Source organism: Ambystoma mexicanum, chromosome 5q, assembly GCF_040938575.1.
Source record: "Ambystoma mexicanum isolate Mex_15411 chromosome 5q, UKY_AmexF1_1, whole genome shotgun sequence".
NCBI lineage: Eukaryota > Metazoa > Chordata > Amphibia > Caudata > Ambystomatidae > Ambystoma > Ambystoma mexicanum.
In genome coordinates this window covers 1,333,129,788-1,333,155,131 of record NC_090933.1, presented here as the reverse complement: position 1 = coordinate 1,333,155,131, position 25,344 = coordinate 1,333,129,788, and the positions used below count along the sequence as shown (strand labels likewise).

The window sequence follows — 25,344 nt, the reverse complement described above, 5'->3', positions numbered from 1 at the left end:
GTGCTGGTTAAGTGTTTCTCAGAGGCCAATTTGGAGGCTTTGAAGAAGTGAGGTTTCTATTAAGCAAGACAAGTGAATTAATCTTTCACTAGATGGACGTTTACCATGCATAAAGGGCAGAAAGTGTTTTTTTTTTTAAACTTCTTTTTATTATTCAGCGTGGCAGCAAAACACAGGCGAACAGCACTAGGCATTTACAATGTGAATACAGTGTACACAATATAGGCATTCAAAGGTAGCTTCACAACGTAACACAATTAATGGGCACATTTATGGAATAGGAGGAGTGGGGGAGAGCTATGCAAGGGGTGAGGACCCGAGCTGGTGGGGGGAAGCTGGCAGGGGTGAAGCGTCTAGTGTCGTGTTGAGATCAGACATGTATGAACGGAACCTGAGCCAGATGTTCCTAGGCCTGGAGTGAGTAGATTGCAAGTGGGCCCAGGTTTCCTCGGTGTCCGAGGCCCACGTGACAGCCCTTAGCCATTGGGCGTGGGTGGGAGGTGAGGGGCGAAGCCAACAGAGCAGGATTGATCGTACCACAAGAAGCATGCAGAGGCCAGCTAGTTTTTTGGAATTACGGGAAAGGCCGGAGAAGGATCAATGGGATGATCGAGCACAGCAGAGACCGTCGAGCAAACTGCCGCCCCAAAACTGTGAAAGGCGGGGGCAGGACCAAATCATATGGATGTAGTCAGCATCGTCTTGACCACATCTAAGGCAGCCAGAGGGATGATCACTGGACATACGGTGCAGTCTGATCGGGGTGTAGTGGAACCTATGTAACACTTTGAATTGGATAAGTTTAAAGCGGGAGTTGAGGGACACTCGGTGTGTGCGCTCGCATAAGTGTGCCCATCGCTCATCCGACATTTCAACACCCAGGTCCACCTCTGTCACAACCACAGGTTCCTGGCGTTTATGGAAGAGGTGGAAATATGGCGGCCGTCCGACTGTGCCGCCACGTTGTGCTCCCAAGCGCTGTTAGCGGTCTAGTCCTTTCCATCATGGCCGCTGCCGAGTGTACTTCCCTGTTTACGCTCGGCGGCTCGGCGCGTTGCACCTTCTGAATCATCTTCGTTGCTAGCGCTCCACAGTTCTCTCGCTTGGCGGTGTTCCGCTCCTGTCCTATTCTCCTTTGCTTACCTCTCTCTTTCCGTTGTCTTCTCTTCTCTCTCTTGCCTGCGCCCCGTTATTTCTCTTGGGCGCGTGGATTGCTTGCATCCCTTCTCCTCTCCTGCCTTGCCTCTTTTGAGTTTCTCTCTCTGGCTCCCCCCCCTTTGATTCCATTTTGTGCCGTTCTCTCAACTCGCCTTTGCTGAGCCCTATCCGCCGGATTTTCCGGTCTCCCATATTCCAGCTGGTCTTGGTTTATCCTCTCGTTCCGCTGCATCAGATATCTACACTCCGAAGGGGTTTTTGTGCCGTAAGGCTTTTCCCCTTGCCTCACTTGTCTGTCGCGGGGGGGAGTCACCCCCGACTCGTTCCCAAAGGGTCGCGGTTGCTTCCTCCCGAGGCCGACCCCATCTACACAAGGAGAGGAGGACTTTCACTCGTCGATCCCGCGGAAAGAAGTTGGACTTCTCATCTTCATCAGGTGAGGAGGAAGGGGAATTTGCAGACTCTCAGGGTTCGAGTGGGGTGGAAAACATAACGGAAAACCCTGTCGATACGCCCACAGCGTCAGGCATTGTTGATAGCTTGCAACGCCCAAATACTGACATGGCAACTCCCCAGCAACTTCAAGAATTGGTTGCGGCTGTACAAAACTTAAACCTGGAAGTTCAAGCCCTTATGATGGCAAATACCGCTCTCCAACAGAGAGTTACCGCCAGAGAACAGCAAGTCACAGATTTACCGCCTTTGCCTCTGGTGTCAGGCAAATTCGACGGATCAGAGAAAAAAGTTAAAGAATTCTTGGAAGCTTGTAATATCCATTTCGCTTTCAGACAGAACACCCTTTCCTCCGATCACGCTAAAGTGGGGTTTATGATCACACACCTGACTGGTAATGCCCTAGCGTGGGCTACCCCATTGGTGTCCCAGTCCGACCCAGTGTTACAGAACTTTGTAGCATTCAAGGATCTTCTCAAGCAGACATTTCTTCGCACTGAGAGCGCTCACCTGGCTAGTGAAGACCTGTTGGATGTACGTCAGGGTGGTTCTGACCTACTCACTTACATATCCTCCTTCAAAAGACTAGCTGCAGAAGCTGGCTGGCAAGAAGAGGCTCAATACACCATCTTCAGGAGGGGTTTGTGCCAAGAGCTGAAGGACGAGCTCGCTAGGATCCCTCGCCCCGATTCTTTCTCAGATCTCATAAAGGCTGTTGTACGGATAGATTTTCAGTTGACTGAACGGAGGAATGAAAAGAGAAAGACCCGTAACTCCAGCTCTTACCCCGAGACTCACCCATTGACCTCCTCACCTGCCGCTCATCCATCCACCCGGGAAGAACCTATGCAAATAGGAGCAACCAGAGCGCCCTTGACAGCGGAAGAGAAGAAGAGGAGAAGAGAGGGCAGCCTTTGTCTATACTGTGGCTCCTCCACACACCTCTTGAGAGACTGCCCAGATGTACCCCCCAGACGTCCGGGAAACGAATGCCCTCGGTAATTGGCAGGACGGACTACCGAGGCGCTTTTCCCAGTTCCTATGTCACTCTTTCAGTTGCTTCTGCCCAACCCTCAGACGACCAACGTCTCATGGTGGTATCCGTCCAGCTTCAGTTCAGAGGAAAGGAAATGGAGACTCTGGCCCTGCTGGATTGTGGAGCAGCCGGGAACTTCCTGGACACCCTATGGGCCGACAAGGTAGGCCTTCGCAGGATAGCCAAGAAGGAAGACCAGAAGGTAGAGGGAGTAGATGGTACCCCTCTGTGCTCCGGCCTCATTACCCACACCACAGAGGAGGTACGGGTATCCATTCAACAGCATACTGAAGTACTGTGCTTCGATATCATTCGCGCAGCTCATTTCCCAGTCATTTTGGGGATTGGTTGGCTCCGACGACACAACCCTACCATAGATTGGTCGGCAAATCTTCTAAGTTTTCATTCTGCTTACTGCCAGGAGAAATGTCTTCCAGGACCCTTGTTCAAAGCGTCAAGATGGGGTGTGCCCCTGAGAGGAGCACGATCCATTGTATCCCAAGCTGTCTTCAGGAGTACGCCACAGTGTTCCAAGACCAACAACCCATGGAACTTCCTCCTCATCGACCTGAGGACTGTAGGATAGACTTAGTCCCTCAGGCTCTGGTTCCGTTTTGTAGGATGTATCCCCTTTCCTTGTCAGAAAAGGAAGTCCTTAGATGCTACTTAGATGACAACTTAGCCAACGGACTTATCCGACCTTCCAGATCACCAGCAGGAGCATCTCTATTCTTCATTCCCAAGAGGGACTCCAAGGACCTAAGACCTTGTATCGATTACCGAGGGCTTAACCAACTTACCATCAAGGACCGGTACCCTATGCCCATAATCTCGGAGATCCTGGAGACCGTCCAAGGCTCAGTAGTTTTTTCCAAACTCGACCTACGTAATGCTTACCATTTGCTCCGCATCAGGACTGGTGACGAATGGAAGACGGCTTTCCGCACTCCCTATGGGCTGTTCGAATATCAGGTTATGCCGTTCGGACTGGTCAACGCTCCCTCCATCTTTCAAAGGTTTATGGACCGTATATTTTCTGATCTCTTAGGCCAAAACACTGTTGTCTACTTAGACGATATTCTGGTTTACTCCCGTTAGCCCGAAGAGCATACTCGTCATGTGAAGGAAGTATTACACAGGCTGCAGCGACATCATTTATTGGTCAAGCCGGAAAAGTGTGCTTTCGCCAAATCCTCCGTCTCCTATCTGGGGTTTATTTTGTCCAGCGAGGGGATCGCCATGGATCCCAAGAAAGTCGAAGCTATTCTAGACTGGCCCCCCCCTTCGTCGGTCAAGGAGATTCAAAGATTTTTGGGACTGGCCAACTTTTACCAGAAGTTTATTCCCGAATTTTCCAGACTCACTTTGCCTATCACCTCCTTACTAAAGAAAGCCTCCAGGCCCTTTCGATGGTCCAGGGAAGCCGAGGAGAGTTTCATCTGCCTGAAAAGAAGGTTCTGTTCTGCCCCTATTCTGAGACAGCCAGACCAACTGCTTCCCTTTATTCTTGAGACCGACGCCTCCGCGGGTGCGGTTGGCGCCATTCTCCTGCAATCAAATCAGGGCCAAGAACATCCCATCGCCTATTTCTCCAAGACTCTGAACCCTAGTCAGCTAAACTACTCCGTCATAGAAAAGGAGCTCTTAGCTATGAAACTGGTTCGTCTAGAATGGAGGCATCTTCTCCAAGGAAGCTTACACCCGTTCCTGATACGTACTGATCACAAGAACCTACAGATCCTACGTCAACAAGAGTGTTATAACACCAGACAAGCCCGATGGGCGCATTTCTTTGCACAGTTCCATTTTCTCATAACATACATACCTGGTACCCAAAACCAGGTTGCTGACGCCTTATCTCGCAGAGATGAGACCTCTCTGGGATACGAGAAAGAGCTCATGTTTCCCCATATCAAGATCATTTCTGCTGTATCGTCTTGCTTGGAAGAAGTGAGGGAAAGATCTCTTTCCCCAGAAGAAAAGCTCTTGCAAGTGGGGAGGACTCCGGTGGATCAGAGGGATGGTCTGTACTTCACTCGAGGGAGGCTCATCCTTCCTTCACAGGACCTCAGAATACAAGCTCTCCAGTGGTGTCACAACTCGAAGGTGGCCGGGCATAGAGGCTTACGAGGGACTTTGGAATTACTGCAGAGATCCTTTTACTGGCCCGGTATGCGAGCCGATACTCGGGCATACATCCAGACCTGTCTGACCTGTATGCAAAATAAACATCCGACTTGAAGTCCCCTTAGCCTGCTTCAACAAGACTCGATTCCCTCAGGCCCCTGGAAGCACATATCTACAGATTTTATCATAGTTCTACCGGTTTCCCAGGGCTGTACCTGTATCATGGTAACTGTGGACTCCTTCTCGAAGTTGGCTCATTTTTCCCCCTTACCCAGGATACCTTCGGCCTCCCTTATGGCGGAAGTCTTCATGAAAGATGTCTTCAGGTTGCATGGTCTCCCCAAAAAGATCGTGTCTGACCATGGGAGCCAATACACCTCAAAATTCTGGACTGCCTTGTGCAGACTGCTGGGTATCGAAAGGGCTCTGTCCTCTGGGTTCCACCCACAGACTAACAGGCAGATGGAAAGGCTAAACGGGACCTTTGAGCAGTATTTGAGGTGTTTCATTAACCAACAACAGGATAACTGGGTTTCCCTCTTACCAACAGCTGAGTTCGCTTATAAAAATTCTGTACACAGCGCACTTGGGATCAGCCCTTTCTTTTGTACGTATGGGTACCATCCTAAATCTATAGTACCCACCTTCTGGACTGAGACTCCTATACCATCCTTAGAAACCTCTCTGTCTAGATTAAAGGAAGCCCATAACACCGCCAACCAAAGTCTTCTAAAGGCCAACACCCGTAACAAACTACAAGCTGATAAACACCAGAGACCTGTACCGGATTGGAACAGAGGATCCAAGGTCATGTTATCCACCAAGTTTTTGCCCCGCTGGGTACGTCCTTCTAAGCTATCTCCCCGATTTATTGGTCCCTTCGAAGTCCTATCCAGGATCAATCCAGTAGCTTATCACCTCAGACTGCCTAAGAATCTTAGTCGCATTCATCCGACCTTTCATACCTCTCAACTAAGTCCCTTCGTATCAGGGAACAGAAAACAGAATACCCCCAGACTCCACACTTTGCCTGCTCCCACCTCTGAGGAATACGAGGTCTCCCACATCTGGGATTCTCGTTACCACAGAGGTCGCCTTGAATATCTGATTCATTGGAAAGGCTATCCTTCATCTGAGGATACCTGGGAACCTCGGACACATGTACATGCTCCCCGTTTGTTACGTCAGTTTCACAGATTACATCCCAGCAAGCCGGGGGGAACCCGACTTCGAGGGGGGCATACTATCACAACCGCAGGTTCCTGGCGTTTATGGAAGAGGTGGAAATATGGCGGCCGTCCGACTGTGCCGCCACGTTGTGCTCCCAAGCGCTGGTAGCGGTCTTGTCCTTTCCATCATGGCCGCTGCCGAGTGTACTTCCCTGTTTACGCTCTGCGGCTCGGCGCGTTGCAACTTTTGAATCTTCTTCGTTGCTAGCGCTCCACAGTTCTCTCGCTTGGCGGTGTTCCGCTCCTGTCCTATTTTCCTCTGCTTACCTCTCTCTTTCCGTTGTCTTCTCTTCTCTCTCTTGCCTGCGCCCCGTTATTTCTCTTGGGCGCGTGGATTGCTCGCATCCCTTCTCCTCTCCTGCCTTGCCTCTTTTGAGCTTCTCTCTCTGGCTCCCCCCCCTTTGATTCCATTTTGTGCCGTTCTCTCAACTCGCCTTTGCTGAGCCCTATCCGCAGGATTTTCCGGTCTCCCATATTCCAGCTGGTCTTGGTTTATCCTCTCGTTATGCTGCATCGGATATCTACACTCCGAAGGGGTTTTTGTGCCGTAAGGCTTTTCCCCTTGCCTCACTTGTCTGTCGCCGGGGGGAGTCACCACCGACTCGTTCCCAAAGGGTCGCAGTGGCTTCCTCCCGAGGCCGACCCTATCTACACAAGGAGAGGAGGACTTTCACTCGTCGATCCCGCGGAAAGAAGTTGGACTTCTCATCTTCATCAGGTGAGGAGGAAGGGGAATTTGCAGACTCTCAGGGTTCGAGTGGGGTGGACAACATAACGGAAAACCCTGTCGATACGCCCACAGCGTCAGGCATTGTTGATAACCTCCCAAGTACGCTTTAGTTTAGCAAATTCTGGGACAGATCTGGACTGCAGCATCGTGTAAAGCCTGGAGATTTTGCCTCTCATGGGCGAGGGGGAGGTGAGTTCCTCGATGGCAGGGTCATCCGGTGGCAATGCGGGGAACATTTGGTAGTTGCGTTTAAGGGTCCTGCGGAGAGACGAATATTGGAGCCATACACTCCGACCGCTCCTCAAGGGCAGTGGGAGATCAGACCATTCGACAAATATACCCTGATCAAACATGTCCCGCAACAGCTCATAACCCGCTTCAGCCCAGCGGCGGACCGTGAGTGACGACACCCGTGGGACCCCCGGGAGGAAGTTCCAAAGAGGGAGGTTACCATGGAAGGCGTAAGCAGTCCCGGTCAGTCTCCAAGTTCTCGCCAGTGCAAGGGATGTACAGGCGACCGGGCTCTGTGAGTCCAGTGCCAGGGGAGCGGGTTGTATCACCAAAGAGCGAATGTCGCGGTCACAGACCGCCAGCTTCTCGAGCCGGACATGTGGAGGGGGGGTCTGTCGTGTTGAACCATTAGGACGTATATTGTATCTGGGATACCAGCCAATATTTAAGGAAGTCCGTGGCGCCAAAGCCCCCGTAGGTCATAGGGGTAGACAAGGTCTCGATTTTGAGACGGACCGCCCCCGAGTGCCAAAGAAAGGAGTTAACTGTGCGGGTCAAATCACGGAAGAAGCTCTGGCCTGGCCACAGGGGTACATTGGTAAACCTGTAAAGTAACTGAGGCAACACCACCATCTTCAGTAGCCCTATTCTACCCGCGAGGGATATCGGGAGCCTGTCCCAGACTAGAACTTTGGCCTTAAGATATGTGAGATACTTTTGATAGTTATCCTTGAAGGTCAGTGACTGCTGGCGTGTTACCGCTATCCCCAGGTAGGTGAATGTGGATTGAGCCCATGTGAATCCCAGTGTGTCAGGAGGGGGGAGGGTGCATTCCGTGAGTGGGAAGAGAATGGATCTTGAGCAATTCACCTTAAGGCCCGAGATCCGACCAAACTGAATAATGTCGTCCAGTATCGGGGGTAGGTTGGTGGAGGGGGAGCGTATGAACAGTAATGCGTCATCCGCGTATAGGGACACTATGTCCACCTGGCCCGCAGTGCGGAGTCCTCTGTGGGCATGAAATTGGCGGAGCATATCAGCGAACGACTCTATCGCTATCGCAAAGATCAAAGGAGAGAAGGGGCACCCCTGTCTAGTCCCCCTGGCGATCTCAAAGAGAGGGGAGCAACAGTCATCGGTGCGGACCCTGGCCACAGGGGTTGAGTAAAGCAATCTAACCCAGGAGAGAAAAGAGGGACCAAATTTGCAGCACTCGAGAACCCGCCACAGATACCGCCATGAAACTGAGTCGAATGCTTTTTGCATGTCGAGTGCGGCCGCCACAGCACTTGTCTCGGGACTGATTCTGTTAATTATGTTGAATAGACGCCTCAAGTTCAGGGAAGCAGAGCGACCTGGGATGAAGCCTGCTTGATCTGGATGGACGATGGATGGTAAAAGGGGAGCTAGACGGAGCGCCAGAGCCTTTGCGTATATTTTGACATCACAATTTATAAGTGATAGCGGGCGATATGAGCCACATTGCGAGGGGGGTTTGCCGGATTTAAGTAATACTGTAATTGTGGCCTCACGGAGTGAAGGGGGAAATACACCAGCCTCCACCGACTCCTCCCATAGAGCCAGCAAGTGGGGGAGCAGCAGTGCTTTGTAACGCTTATAAAATTCAACTGGGATACCGTCCGAACCGGGGGCTCTCCCCGAGGATAAGGAGTCGATAGCCTATGAGAGCTCCTCTAGTGTGAGTGGGGAGTCAAGGGAACCAGCGATCTCCGGAGATAGAGTCGACAAAGGAAGGGCATCGAGAAAGAAGTCGATCTCCGCCATCGAGACCTCATCTGAGTTAGAATATAGGGTTTCATAAAAAGTGAAAAATTCTGCATTGATATCCTGTGAGGAGACAGCCATGGAGCCGTCGGGCCTCTCGATCCCCAGTATGTTTGGGGACCCCGACTCGTGTCGGATCAGTCTCGCCAGAAATCGGCCAGGGCGTTCACCCTCCCCGTATCTCCTCGCAATACCGGGATTGTCCAAAAAACCTTTGTTCGCGTTCGGCGAGGGATCGAAACGTATCTAGCTCCACCCCGATGTCCGCTAGGTTACCCGGGGTAGAGTGAAGTGAGCATGTAGCTTCCAGGGTCGATAGTTTGGATTCGCTCGCGGCAAGATCTCTCCGGATCGACTTAAGGACCCCATTCTCCTTGGACAGCGCAATCCCTCTAATATATACCTTGAAGGACTCCCAGAGAATGGCCTGAGATGTTACCGAGCCCGTGTTAAACCCGAAGAACTCTTCGATAGACTCCTCGAGCTCAGAGCAGAACTCCGGGTCCAGTAGGGAAAGGGGCTTCATCCTCCAGCAGCGAGTCAGGCCGGGGTCCAGGCCCCAACCTACGGTAATCGTGACTGGAGAATGGTCAGACAGGGTTCTGGGGAGAATCATTAATTGTATAACGTTCTTAACCAGTACGTTGGAGATCACCCACCTATCAATTCGGGAATAGGAGTCGTGAACTGAGGAATAGAAAGAGTAAATGCGGGAATCCGGGTAAAAGAACCTCCATGCGTCTACCATGGCCAGGCGTGGTAAGGATGATAGGGCCGCATAAGCTGCCCTGGAGAGATGACGTGGCTTGGTGCCAGATCTCTCGAGGGTTACATCGAAGATTGTGTTGAAATCACCACCCCAGAGGATGGGGACAAGGGGGAAGCCATCGAGGAGGGACGTGATCTGTACATAAAACTCCGGGTCATCTAAATTAGGGCCATAGATATTCAGCAGAACCACTTCCTTGTTCTGGAGTGTGGCATGAAGCAGAACATACCTGCCTTGGGGGTCAATCTGTGAGGAAATAAGGGTGAACTTGAGACTCTTGTGAATGAGGGTCATAACCCCGCGGCTTTGAGTAGAGAAATCGGTGAAAAATCTGTGGGGCCCCAGGTTTTGGCAAATCGCATGCACTGTTCCATGCGGGCATGTGTCTCTTGAAGAAAGAGAATCTTGGACCGATGGCGCTCGGCCTGCAACTGGAGCTGTCTCATCTTTTTATAATTGCCCAACCTCCGTACATTCCAGCTCATGAAGATCAAGTCACTCTCAGTCACAGATGCAGTGGCGTTGGAATAAGAGAAAATGTCAATAACCAGTGGGTTAGTTCCGCAGTCCTGCAGCAACCATACCTGAGTGCCACTACGCGGTCCGCCCTTGCTGCCAGCGCTAACGTTTTAATAACATAACCCCAAACATGTCCCACCCCCACCCACATCCCTCCCCCAAACAGAGGGATGACAATCCCAACCTGCCTCAACCAAACCCAAACCAGAGGCATCAGCGCCTGGGGGCCTGTAGGCCGGACTGTCCGCGTCGCTCCGGGCTACGGCACATCCAGTAGAACAAGAGGTGCCCACAATAGAGTTACCAGTGACTAGGGCAAAGTTTTTGCACATGGTGGTATGGCACATATTTGTAAAATGAGCAGAACAAACAGGTTACGGAATAGAGGATCAGTGTGGTCCCGAAGCAGGGGGGCGGCCGGGCCTGGCCTCTCCCCGTCGGGCACCAAAGGGTAACTGTAGAGCCGTGGTCGGAGGAGGGGGATCAGCCAGGGAAATGTTCGTCAATGAATTTGGAGGCCTCCTCTGGGATCGTGAAGAAAAACACCTGGTTAGCATGTTCTATGCGAAGTTTGGCGGGGTAGAGCATAGCTTATTTGATTGAGTGGTCTCGCAATCTTCGCTTCACCGCTTGGAAATTCTTGCGTTCACATTGGACGGCTGTTGAAAAGTCCGAGTAAAGATGAATTCTCGCGCTCACCCTTGAGCCTTGCGGCCCTGAGGAGGGCATCACGGTCACAGTAGTTCAACACTCGGGCTATGATGGGCCCCAGGCTTAGGTTTAGCTGTCATGGCGCGGTGTGCCTGCTCAATAGCAAAGTGAGAGGAAAGCTTGGGTGAATCCAGGAGCGACAGCAATGTATGCTCAACAAAATCCTCCATCGGCTCATGGATTTCGTTCTCGGGAACCCCAATAATGCAGAGATTGTTACGCCTTGAGCGGGATTCCAAGTCTTCATTCTTCTTTTCCACCTCAAGGACTCGGCCGGAGAGAGCGGCAACCTCAGAGCGCAGGGCACCCAGTGCGTCCTCAGCAGAGCCGACCCGTGTCTCGACCTCCGACACTCAGCTATCCGTTCTCTCGATGTGGGCTTTAATAGAGGATATAGTGCAGTTCATATCATCTAATTTTGAGTGGAGTGCGGTGAAGCCCTCCCGGATAAAGTCCATCATGTTTTGGGAGACCGGGGTTGTATCAGATGAAGCGGCAGGGGTCTGCCCAGCGGGCTCCTCCGGCGAACTCACCGCCGCCCTCGCAAACACGTTGATGGAACTCTGTTTCCTCGCGCCCCCCTTGGTCATCCTGGAAGTGTTGAAGGTCGGGCGGGGTGAGGGGAGGCCCAACAGCCCAAGGAGAAAGGCGGGGGGAACGCGGACCAGGCACCATGCGGCACAGTATATAGAAGTGTGGTATGGAACCGGGGGTAGCCCGGAGGAGCCAGAGGCTATGGATCAACAAGTGGAAATGTTGCGGCTGCCGGTACAGATTGTAGAAGCTTAGAAGTTTAGTTAGCCCAGGGGGGACCTGGGGGGCGATGCCAGGGGAGCACAAGAGCAGGAGACCCCAGGAGTGTGGACGATGCCGCCTGGTCGTCGCCGGGGATGTAGGGGTTCAGGTATGCTTGACCCGGCAGGGGCGGGCCGGACAAGCCCCGGGAGCAGCGATGCGGGGTGAGGCAGGACCTAGGTGAAAGGCAGAGCCCGTGTAGAGTGGTAGCTCCTTGAATGCCACGGTCCCCCCCGGGGATAGGAGACCCCCAAGAGTGGGGATATGAATGACCAGCAAGGCCCAGGGGTGCCCCCAGTAGAGCAAATGAGTGGAGGGAGAACCACCAAGCAGGGGGGCACACCGAAAAAGTTGGTGCTTATGGGAGAACAGGCACAGTGGGCACGGGGGAAGAACAGTGTTCGATGTTTGCCCCAGGGTCACGAAACCAGACAGGGGGGGGCGCGCAGCAGCACCCCCCCTGACGTACCTTAGTCCCCCCTGCGAGCCTGCACCTGAAGTCCTAGGGCGCACTGGTTGGCAGGTCCCATGTGATCCAGCAGGCCTGGGACCGCTCAGGAGACGGCGATTTAGAGGCAAGTGAGGTCCAGGGCACCCCCGACGAGGCGAGCAGGTGATGGCGGAGGGGCACTCCAGGGGGGGGTCCAAGTGTGCCAAGTGTCAGATCCAAGAGTCCAGCGGGGGGGTTGTGGGGGATTTGAGGGGCACCCCACCACCACGTTCCCCGATAACTCCGGGTGTACACCGGCAGGGCCGGCCGGGGGGCACGGCGCCTGGTGTCCTGTGGCGCGCCTCAGCCCCACGCAGCCTCCGGAGGGCCCACCGGCACGGCCAGGACTCGGCGACTCTGTAGGAGTCCCTGAACGTGGTGCCGAGTCCCAGAGCCACAGAGGCCGCTACCGCGGCCCCCCCGCAGCAGCGGGAGATGGTCGAAGAGCAGGAGCGGGGGCCGCGGCTTCCAGGGGCCCGTCCCCGCGGGACACGGGACAGCAGAAGTAGGTGAGGGGGGTCGGGTCCACGAAGCCTCCGGCAGGCCCTCCCCCACTCGAACAGGGGGTTCCAGGAGGTCGCACAGCCGCGACGGGCGCAGCCACGGCACCCCACAGCAGCCGGGGGTGGTTCAGTAGCAGGTACGGGGCCGCGTCTCCGACGGGCCCGCCCCCGCAGGGCAAGCAACAGCAGATGCGGGCGAGAAAGGCTCGGCAAGTCTCCCCCAGTCAGGCTCGATGTTGGCGCGAAGCCGCAGCGCCGATGGGGGAGGGGAGAGAGACGTTGAGATCTCAGGGCTCCCCGCTCCGATTTCGATCGGGATCGGTGCGGATGGTGCCCAATTTCTTCAATAATCAGAGTTGTGCCCTCCAGGGCAGAGTACCAGACGGGAAGGTGCCAAACGAAGGATCATAAGATCTGCCTTCCACGGAGAGGAACGCTCAGGCGGCCATCTTGTACAGCGCTCAACAGCGCCCCCTGCAGAAAGTGGTTTTATGAGAATCTCACCCCAGATACAAGATTCGGAAACTGATTAAGGTTTTAAAGAGGACAGCCCCTGATGAATGTCCAACCAATGTGGTGCTAGGGACAGACAAACAGGTTACGGAATAGAGGATCAGTGTGGTCCCGAAGCAGGGGGGCGGCCGGGCCTGGCCTCTCCCCGTCGGGCACCAAAGGGTAACTGTAGAGCCGTGGTCGGAGGAGGGGGATCAGCCAGGGAAATGTTCGTCAATGAATTTGGAGGCCTCCTCTGGGATCGTGAAGAAAAACACCTGGTTAGCATGTTCTATGCGAAGTTTGGCGGGGTAGAGCATAGCTTATTTGATTGAGTGGTCTCGCAATCTTCGCTTCACCGCTTGGAAATTCTTGCGTTCACATTGGACGGCTGTTGAAAAGTCCGAGTAAAGATGAATTCTCGCGCTCACCCTTGAGCCTTGCGGCCCTGAGGAGGGCATCACGGTCACAGTAGTTCAACACTCGGGCTATGATGGGCCCCAGGCTTAGGTTTAGCTGTCATGGCGCGGTGTGCCTGCTCAATAGCAAAGTGAGAGGAAAGCTTGGGTGAATCCAGGAGCGACAGCAATGTATGCTCAACAAAATCCTCCATCGGCTCATGGATTTCGTTCTCGGGAACCCCAATAATGCAGAGATTGTTACGCCTTGAGCGGGATTCCAAGTCTTCATTCTTCTTTTCCACCTCAAGGACTCGGCCGGAGAGAGCGGCAACCTCAGAGCGCAGGGCACCCAGTGCGTCCTCAGCAGAGCCGACCCGTGTCTCGACCTCCGACACTCAGCTATCCGTTCTCTCGATGTGGGCTTTAATAGAGGATATAGTGCAGTTCATATCATCTAATTTTGAGTGGAGTGCGGTGAAGCCCTCCCGGATAAAGTCCATCATGTTTTGGGAGACCGGGGTTGTATCAGATGAAGCGGCAGGGGTCTGCCCAGCGGGCTCCTCCGGCGAACTCACCGCCGCCCTCGCAAACACGTTGATGGAACTCTGTTTCCTCGCGCCCCCCTTGGTCATCCTGGAAGTGTTGAAGGTCGGGCGGGGTGAGGGGAGGCCCAACAGCCCAAGGAGAAAGGCGGGGGGAACGCGGACCAGGCACCATGCGGCACAGTATATAGAAGTGTGGTATGGAACCGGGGGTAGCCCGGAGGAGCCAGAGGCTATGGATCAACAAGTGGAAATGTTGCGGCTGCCGGTACAGATTGTAGAAGCTTAGAAGTTTAGTTAGCCCAGGGGGGACCTGGGGGGCGATGCCAGGGGAGCACAAGAGCAGGAGACCCCAGGAGTGTGGACGATGCCGCCTGGTCGTCGCCGGGGATGTAGGGGTTCAGGTATGCTTGACCCGGCAGGGGCGGGCCGGACAAGCCCCGGGAGCAGCGATGCGGGGTGAGGCAGGACCTAGGTGAAAGGCAGAGCCCGTGTAGAGTGGTAGCTCCTTGAATGCCACGGTCCCCCCCGGGGATAGGAGACCCCCAAGAGTGGGGATATGAATGACCAGCAAGGCCCAGGGGTGCCCCCAGTAGAGCAAATGAGTGGAGGGAGAACCACCAAGCAGGGGGGCACACCGAAAAAGTTGGTGCTTATGGGAGAACAGGCACAGTGGGCACGGGGGAAGAACAGTGTTCGATGTTTGCCCCAGGGTCACGAAACCAGACAGGGGGGGGCGCGCAGCAGCACCCCCCCTGACGTACCTTAGTCCCCCCTGCGAGCCTGCACCTGAAGTCCTAGGGCGCACTGGTTGGCAGGTCCCATGTGATCCAGCAGGCCTGGGACCGCTCAGGAGACGGCGATTTAGAGGCAAGTGAGGTCCAGGGCACCCCCGACGAGGCGAGCAGGTGATGGCGGAGGGGCACTCCAGGGGGGGGTCCAAGTGTGCCAAGTGTCAGATCCAAGAGTCCAGCGGGGGGGTTGTGGGGGATTTGAGGGGCACCCCACCACCACGTTCCCCGATAACTCCGGGTGTACACCGGCAGGGCCGGCCGGGGGGCACGGCGCCTGGTGTCCTGTGGCGCGCCTCAGCCCCACGCAGCCTCCGGAGGGCCCACCGGCACGGCCAGGACTCGGCGACTCTGTAGGAGTCCCTGAACGTGGTGCCGAGTCCCAGAGCCACAGAGGCCGCTACCGCGGCCCCCCCGCAGCAGCGGGAGATGGTCGAAGAGCAGGAGCGGGGGCCGCGGCTTCCAGGGGCCCGTCCCCGCGGGACACGGGACAGCAGAAGTAGGTGAGGGGGGTCGGGTCCACGAAGCCTCCGGCAGGCCCTCCCCCACTCGAACAGGGGGTTCCAGGAGGTCGCACAGCCGCGACGGGCGCAGCCACGGCACCCCACAGCAGCCGGGGGTGGTTCAGTAGCAGGTACGGGGCCGCGTCTCCGACGGGCCCGCCCCCGCAGGGCAAGCAACAGCAGATGCGGGCGAGAAAGGCTCGGCAAGTCTCCCCCAGTCAGGCTCGATGTTGGCGCGAAGCCGCAGCGCCGATGGGGGAGGGGAGAGAGACGTTGAGATCTCAGGGCTCCCCGCTCCGATTTCGATCGGGATCGGTGCGGATGGTGCCCAATTTCTTCAATAATCAGAGTTGTGCCCTCCAGGGCAGAGTACCAGACGGGAAGGTGCCAAACGAAGGATCATAAGATCTGCCTTCCACGGAGAGGAACGCTCAGGCGGCCATCTTGTACAGCGCTCAACAGCGCCCCCTGCAGAAAGTGGTTTTATGAGAATCTCACCCCAGATACAAGATTCGGAAACTGATTAAGGTTTTAAAGAGGACAGCCCCTGATGAATGTCCAACCAATGTGGTGCTAGGGACAGACACAGGTTGGGTATTTCTAAGACAGATACATGAATTGGATCATTATGCCACGGTTTGTCCCATTGTGTCTTTGTATCATGTTTTTTATGAGTGTGTTGTAAATCATATGTCAATACATTTTTTGTTACTGGTTTTGTATTTGAATATCACTCTATTGGTGATCTTAGTATGTTTTAGAATTGAATTATAATGAAATAAAATAGAATTTCAACTTTTAGATTGTGACTACTGAGTCAATTTTTTCAGGACTGAACAGTAGTATGGAAGAGGAGTTAGTAACCTTCTAATTTCTAAATTGTCAATCCCTATCCCTTCCTTTTGTTTATAATATTTGAGATCCGGGATAGCTGGTGTCGTGCAAAATCTAATTACATTTTAACCAGGTAAGAGTAGTAAAAATGAGTATGATGTGAATACATTCCAATAGGTAGTATTGTGGGGCATCGCACATTTCACAGGTAGTGCCAGTATACCAGTCCCCTGCACTTGCGCAATCTCAGTGTCACCTGGCCTAGTCCGATCATTGTCTGTCTTCCCTCTGTTCTCCTCCCTTGCCTCGTCGCGCCTTGTAACACTTGTGTATAGGCGCGTTATAAATGCCATATCATATCATATCATATCATATCATAAATCAATGGGTGTCAGTAGCGAGTAGGCCAACGCAATTAAAAGCAACCATGAACTCTTGTAATGCCGAGCTATGAGTCCCCTCAGGGGATTCGGTATAGCAGATGAGTGAAGTGCACAGGACAAGCAAGGCGGTCAGTAACAAAGTAACATACAGCAAAGGCAAAGGAGCTCACCAAAGTTCAGTCTGGCAACCAATCCAGCTGCCGTACTCTTTACGGGTTTCTGTCAGCTGTCAGGCCAAGCTGTCACTGCCCCCTTAGACAGGGGTTGAAGTGAAGACACATTGATAGCACACAGAGGTAGGGAAACAAGATACTGGGAGGTGCCTCTGCCAAGAAAATTAGTGTGAGGAAAAAGTCAAGTTAAAACTAGAACATTATGACCATAGTTAAAGTACTTGTTATACTCTGTCAGACGAGCTCACAGGCTACAAGCCCATCCTGCTTGGTCGCAAACCATGCCCCGTGATTCGCATTTTCTGGAGGTCATTATAAGTCTGCCGGTCCAGTTACAACGGCACCAGTAAGCTTGCTGGTGCCGTTGTATCCGGACTGGCAAACTCTGAGTTGTGCTCGCGGGTGCCTTTCATTCCGCCAGGGCTGACCTGGCGGAATGAAAGGCACCCTCCCGCTGAGCATGGCTGTAGCACGGGCACTGTTATTAATGGTGCCGGTGTTCCAGGCACCCCCATTGAACCCTATGGGGCTCAAATGAGGATGGGGACCACCCGATTCCGGCACCCGCGGAGGGGTAATTCGTGGGTGCCAGATTTTTTTGCAGGTTTTACAGGCATGGCTACCTCCAAAATTGTAATGAGCCCCTCTGTCTTTGCCCATGCTGTCATCACTGCATGCCGGCCCCCACTTCTCGTACTTTCCTGCACATGCAGAGGGAATGGCAGCTCCTCTGGAGGTTTCGATTATATATCTTTATAGGATGTCTTGGGTTTGTAGTATTTAATAACATACTGTCTTCCATTTCTAAATCTAAACACACTATTGTGTCATCCTTCTCTGCAAAGCATAAGCAGCACAGGCACCAAAAGGTAAATAACGGCTGTAGTTTATTACTCTGCACATGTTGCTCTATGCTTTTCAGATAACCTGTCTCCCACCCTTCGTTCCTGGACCCTTTATATCTCCTTCTCTCCTGTCTTGTCTTCATTCCTCCTTCCTGCCTCTTCCTGGAAGTGGTGTCCAGATCCAAGTTTAGGGTCAAGGTCTGTGGCCCAGTGGACTAGTGCATTCTCTAGAAGGATCCATGTGTGTGACCTCATAGTCACTGGTTTGAATCCCTGCAGATCCACCCAGCACTTCATCCACCCAAGGTTAAAGGAATAGTGCGCTCAGAATATTATTGTCCCGAGGGTTCGAGGATGTGTTTTTAAGCATACGTTGATCGATCGTACAAACATTTCCAAAGCACCTTACCGTGGTTTTCCTCTATTGTACACATGCGAGATCAGGCAGCAGGGCCCGGCCATCTTGCACTAATCTGATCCGTTGCCGCATCGCCCAAGGTGGACTGCCCTGGCGGCACTAAATCATATCCCCCACCCATGAGGCTGAGATCACTAGACACGTACCGCCCATTTCACAACGCCAATGCACGTCTCATGTCAACATTCTCTGCACTTCAGCTAATGACGTGTCTCCATGGAAATGGCAGGACGCTCTTTCCTCAATAAGTATAAACAGACCGCTTCTCAAAAAACAACATCAGATTTGCTATCACGAGTTGGGCTGTAGCCCTTAAATGCGGTGGTAACGGTATTACAGCCGCATTTAAGGGCTGGCCCTATCACGAGTTGGGCGCTAAATGGACTGTTTTACCTCCAGCCTTTCTCTGGAGGTGAAAATCCCCTGTTTTCGGCTGTATTACCGCCGGCTGTATTAGCCCGCATAATTAGCGCTGAAAATACCCCATTGAATCCAATGGACCCAATTGGGAATGGGGATTTACCGTTAACACCCAACTCGTGATCCGGCGGTAATACAGCCGGACCGGTCGGTGCTAGGGCTATTACAGTCGGCGGTATTACAGCCGGGAATACAGCCCAACTTGTGATGAGGCCCTTAGCCCTTTTAGCGCCTGACCACCTCGAAGTGATGCGCCCCACAAAGCCTGCTTTTGTATGTACGGTGCGGCCACCCATAGAGCTATAGCTCGAACTCAACCCACTGCTGCATTGCTATATTGCTTCATGATTCTCTCCTGATCTATTTGTCATACTTATCAGCCCACTGTAGTAACTCTCACGTTTATGCCCATAACTGCCATTATGCTATTCCTTTGTATACAATGCCATCCGCCACCCTGTATTTGTTAATCTGTTATCTCTTTGTGAAATACATTATTTGTAATCGGCAATTGCCATTATGCCACTCCTGTGCATTATGCCAATGTAAATCCGCCATCCTGTATCTGTCAATCTGTTAGCTCTCTGTGCAATCTATTGTCTTCTGCTATCCGCTATTGCCTATCTGTTATTCACTTGTATAATCTCGCTATTATAACACTGCTATCATGTGCCTGTTTATCGGCTAACTCTCTGTGCAATCCATTATCTGCTGCTATCCGCCATTGCCTATCTGTTATTTACTTGTATAATCTCGCTATTAAAACACTGCTATCATGTGCCTGTTTATCGGCTAGCTCTCTGTGCAATCCATTATCTGCTGCTATCCGCCATTGCCTATCTGTTATTCACTTGTATAATCTCGCTATTATAACACTGCTATCATGCGCCTGTTTATCGGTTAGCTCTCTGTGCAATCCATTATCTGCTGCTATCCGCCATTGCCTATCTGTTATTCACTTGTATAATCTCGCTATTATAACACTGCTATCATGCGCCTGTTTATCGGCTAGCTCTCTGTGCAATCCATTATCTGCTGCTATCCGCCATTGACTATCTGTTAATCACTTGTATAATCTTGCTATTATAACACTGCTATCATGCGCCTGTTTATCGGCTAGCTCTCTGTGCAATCCATTATCTGCTGCTATCCGCCATTGCCTATCTGTTATTCACTTGTATAATCTCGCTATTATAACACTGCTATCATGCGCCTGTTTATCGGCTAGCTCTCTTTGCAATCCATTATCTTCTGCAATCCGCTATTGCCTATCTGTTATTCACTTGTATAATCTCGCTATTATAACACTGCTATCATGCGCCTGTTTATCGGCTAGCTCTCTGTGCAATCCATTATCTGCTGCTATCCGCCATTGCCTAGCTGTTATTCACTTGTATAATCTCGCTATTATAACACTGCTATCGTGCGCCTGTTTATCGGCTAGCTCTCTGTGCAATCCATTATCTGCTGCTATCCTCCATTGCCTATCTGTTATTCACTTGTATAATCTCTCTATTATAACACTGCTATCATGCGCCTGTTTATCGGCTAGCTCTCTGTGCAATCCATTATCTGCTGCTAACCGCCATTGCCTAGCTGTTATTCACTTGTATAATCTTGCTATTATAACACTGCTATCATGTGCCTGTTTATCGGCTTGCTCTCTGTGCAATCCATTATCTGCTGCTATCCGCCATTGCCTAGCTGTTATTCACTTGTATAATCTCACTATTATAACACTGCTATAATGCACCTGTTTATCGGCTAGCTCTCTGTGCAATCCATTATCTGCTGCTATCCGCCATTGCCTATCTGTTATTCACGTGTATAATCTCGCTATTATAACACTGCTATCATGCGCCTGTTTATCGGCTAGCTCTCTTTGCAATACATTATCTGCTGCTATCCGCTATTGCCTATCTGTTATTCACTTGTATAATCTCGCTATTATAACACTGCTATCATGCGCCTGTTTATCGGCTAGCTCTCTGTGCAATCCATTATCTGCTGCTATCCGCCATTGCCTAGCTGTTATTCACTTGTATAATCTCGCTATTATAACACTGCTATCATGCGCCTGTTTATCGGCTAGCTCTCTGTGCAATCCATTATCTGCTGCTATCCGCCATTGCCTATCTGTTATTCACTTGTATAATCTCGCTATTATAACACTGCTATCATGCGCCTGTTTATCGGCTAGCTCTCTGTGCAATCCATTATCTGCTGCTATCCGCCATTGACTATCTGTTATTCACTTGTATAATCTTGCTATTATAACACTGCTATCATGCGCCTGTTTATCGGCTAGCTCTCTGTGCAATCCATTATCTGCTGCTATCCGCCATTGCCTATCTGTTATTCACTTGTATAATCTCGCTATTATAACACTGCTATCATGCGCCTGTTTATCGGCTAGCTCTCTTTGCAATCCATTATCTTCTGCTATCCGCTATTGCCTATCTGTTATTCACTTGTATAATCTCGCTATTATAACACTGCTATCATGCGCCTGTTTATCGGCTAGCTCTCTGTGCAATCCATTATCTGCTGCTATCCGCCATTGCCTATCTGTTATTCACTTGTATAATCTCTCTATTATAACACTGCTATCATGTGCCTGTTTATCGGCTTGCTCTCTGTGCAATCCATTATCTGCTGCTATCCGCCATTGCCTAGCTGTTATTCACTTGTATAATCTCACTATTATAACACTGCTATAATGCACCTGTTTATCGGCTAGCTCTCTGTGCAATCCATTATCTGCTGCTATCCGCCATTGCCTATCTGTTATTCACGTGTATAATCTCGCTATTATAACACTGCTATCATGCGCCTGTTTATCGGCTAGCTCTCTTTGCAATACATTATCTGCTGCTATCCGCTATTGCCTATCTGTTATTCACTTGTATAATCTCGCTATTATAACACTGCTATCATGCGCCTGTTTATCGGCTAGCTCTCTGTGCAATCCATTATCTGCTGCTATCCGCCATTGCCTAGCTGTTATTCACTTGTATAATCTCGCTATTATAACACTGCTATCATGCGCCTGTTTATCGGCTAGCTCTCTGTGCAATCCATTATCTGCTGCTATCCGCCATTGCCTATCTGTTATTCACTTGTATAATCTCGCTATTATAACACTGCTATCATGCGCCTGTTTATCGGCTAGCTCTCTGTGCAATCCATTATCTGCTGCTATCCGCCATTGACTATCTGTTATTCACTTGTATAATCTTGCTATTATAACACTGCTATCATGCGCCTGTTTATCGGCTAGCTCTCTGTGCAATCCATTATCTGCTGCTATCCGCCATTGCCTATCTGTTATTCACTTGTATAATCTCGCTATTATAACACTGCTATCATGCGCCTGTTTATCGGCTAGCTCTCTTTGCAATCCATTATCTTCTGCTATCCGCTATTGCCTATCTGTTATTCACTTGTATAATCTCGCTATTATAACACTGCTATCATGCGCCTGTTTATCGGCTAGCTCTCTGTGCAATCCATTATCTGCTGCTATCCTCCATTGCCTATCTGTTATTCACTTGTATAATCTCTCTATTATAACACTGCTATCATGCGCCTGTTTATCGGCTAGCTCTCTGTGCAATCCATTATCTGCTGCTAACCGCCATTGACTATCTGTTATTCACTTGTATAATCTTGCTATTATAACACTGCTATCATGCGCCTGTTTATCGGCTAGCTCTCTGTGCAATCCATTATCTGCTGCTATCCGCCATTGCCTATCTGTTATTCACTTGTATAATCTCGCTATTATAACACTGCTATCATGCGCCTGTTTATCGGTTAGCTCTCTTTGCAATCCATTATCTTCTGCTATCCGCTATTGCCTATCTGTTATTCACTTGTATAATCTCGCTATTATAACACTGCTATCATGCGCCTGTTTATCGGCTAGCTCTCTGTGCAATCCATTATCTGCTGCTATCCGCCATTGCCTATCTGTTATTCACTTGTATAATCTCTCTATTATAACACTGCTATCATGTGCCTGTTTATCGGCTTGCTCTCTGTGCAATCCATTATCTGCTGCTATCCGCCATTGCCTAGCTGTTATTCACTTGTATAATCTCACTATTATAACACTGCTATAATGCACCTGTTTATCGGCTAGCTCTCTGTGCAATCCATTATCTGCTGCTATCCGCCATTGCCTATCTGTTATTCACGTGTATAATCTCGCTATTATAACACTGCTATCATGCGCCTGTTTATCGGCTAGCTCTCTTTGCAATACATTATCTGCTGCTATCCGCTATTGCCTATCTGTTATTCACTTGTATAATCTCGCTATTATAACACTGCTATCATGCGCCTGTTTATCGGCTAGCTCTCTGTGCAATCCATTATCTGCTGCTATCCGCCATTGCCTAGCTGTTATTCACTTGTATAATCTCGCTATTATAACACTGCTATCATGCGCCTGTTTATCGGCTAGCTCTCTGTGCAATCCATTATCTGCTGCTATCCGCCATTGCCTATCTGTTATTCACTTGTATAATCTCGCTATTATAACACTGCTATCATGCGCCTGTTTATCGGCTAGCTCTCTGTGCAATCCATTATCTGCTGCTATCCGCCATTGACTATCTGTTATTCACTTGTATAATCTTGCTATTATAACACTGCTATCATGCGCCTGTTTATCGGCTAGCTCTCTGTGCAATCCATTATCTGCTGCTATCCGCCATTGCCTATCTGTTATTCACTTGTATAATCTCGCTATTATAACACTGCTATCATGCGCCTGTTTATCGGCTAGCTCTCTTTGCAATCCATTATCTTCTGCTATCCGCTATTGCCTATCTGTTATTCACTTGTATAATCTCGCTATTATAACACTGCTATCATGCGCCTGTTTATCGGCTAGCTCTCTGTGCAATCCATTATCTGCTGCTATCCTCCATTGCCTATCTGTTATTCACTTGTATAATCTCTCTATTATAACACTGCTATCATGCGCCTGTTTATCGGCTAGCTCTCTGTGCAATCCATTATCTGCTGCTAACCGCCATTGCCTAGCTGTTATTCACTTGTATAATCTTGCTATTATAACACTGCTATCATGTGCCTGTTTATCGGCTTGCTCTCTGTGCAATCCATTATCTGCTGCTATCCGCCATTGCCTAGCTGTTATTCACTTGTATAATCTCACTATTATAACACTGCTACAATGCACCTGTTTATCGGCTAGCTCTCTGTGCAAACTGGTAATTTTTATTTGCCCTTTTTAGCATTGTTAAGCCACCTCGCCGTTTCATCTCTGCCAGCTTCTGCATTGCCGCCTGTTATACCCGACCTACTCTCAGACCGTAAGTCCTGTCCCTCACTGCCCACACTCCAACATTCTCGCGCAACTTGCATACTTTCTGCACTTGACACTTGTACCACTCTCCAACCTCCCTGCCCAAATTCAACGCCTACATGCAAACTCCCACTATGCTGCAACATCCTCAATCGACCAACACGCCAGTTGCCCCATACACCTTCCCCTCCAACAACCCCCCACCAACTTCCTACCCTAATTTTTCACTAAATGTAACATCGTAGCAACCTGTCCAACACCAACCACAACCACACGCCCAAGATCCACTAACATCAGAAACCAACTCCTGGGTCTCCGTTCCAAATACTCCAGCACCATAGATCAGGTGCCCTCAGACACATCCAAAGTAACGGACCCTCCAATAAATGCATTTAAGCCATATTCACACACACCAGACATGATACCCACTAACCCTGCCATACCTGGACCACCAAACACCACCCCAACTGTAACCCGGACTCTTAACAACCTGCAATGTGCACTGATTAACGACATATCCATCCCTGCACATGCCACCGAAATCCACAAATTTATAACCAACCTTGACCTTAATATCCTAGCTATTACCGAGACCTGGCTACATAGCGCTGCAGGGCCTGCTCTCACCCTAGCCATCCCACATGGATACTCCATCATCAGGCAAGACCGACTCACCACCGTAGGAGGAGGTTCAGCACTCATAATGATACAAAAAAAAGCTATAATTACAGCTAAATCAGCGTCTTATAATGAACGAATTACAAATGCTACCTCCGAATCCAAAGAGCTTTTCGCCATTTTCAAAGAATTTACCACACCAGCCACCAAATCTCTAGAAATCGTCAAAGACCAAACCTGGTGTAACACAATACAAACTGCCCTGTTAAATAAAATTGAACTCTTGCAAGAAAAAATCAAGGAGCATCACAAGAACCTGCCACAGCACATTAAATTAACCACTAGCACAGATCATATGCTCACCCCCAGCGCACTGCCATTGACCACCAAAGTCCCCTCAAAGTAATTGAGATAATGAACAGAATTAAGCCCTCCAACTGCAAAGGAGATGCCTGCCCAGCGAAACTAATTAAAGACTGTGCAGAAACACTTCCCCCGTTTCTCAAGTCCTTCATTAACGCCTCCTTCAACTCCAACACTGTTCCAGACAGACTAAAAGAAGCCTGGGTGCGCAAACTGGCACTTCTCCTCCTTCTGGATCTGTCCGCTGCCTTTCACCTTGTCAACCATGATATCCTAGGCATGCACTTAAAAAATGAGGTGCACTTCTCCCCAGAAGCCATCGCCTGGGTGGCCTCCTTCCTAAATGGTAGACTCATGAAAGTCTGCCCAGACACCGCATCTGCCTCCCCCACAACTATCCACTGTGGCGTCCTGCAAGGCTCATGCACTGCCCCCACTCTCTACGATATATTCACCCTCCCGCTCTTCAATGATCTCGACTGTCGCAACATAGCGTACACCAATTCCGCTGACGATACTCAGGTACTACTTCCACTGGGACCTATGAAGAAGATGCGGCAGCCCTAACCAAAATCTACTAAGCCATCCAGACCTTAATGGCTGCCAATGGCCTTTGCCTAAACGGGGATAAAACTGAGATCCTCATAGTCGGTACCAGCGAAACTCAATAAGCTCCCACCTCAATATAAA

At 50.8% G+C, this 25,344-nt stretch overlaps 1 pseudogene; it reads left to right on the top strand.

Moving 5' to 3' along the window:
- Positions 1-25,344, top strand: part of LOC138498090 (zinc finger protein 850-like) — a 376,054-nt pseudogene that overhangs the window by 89,683 nt on the left and 261,027 nt on the right.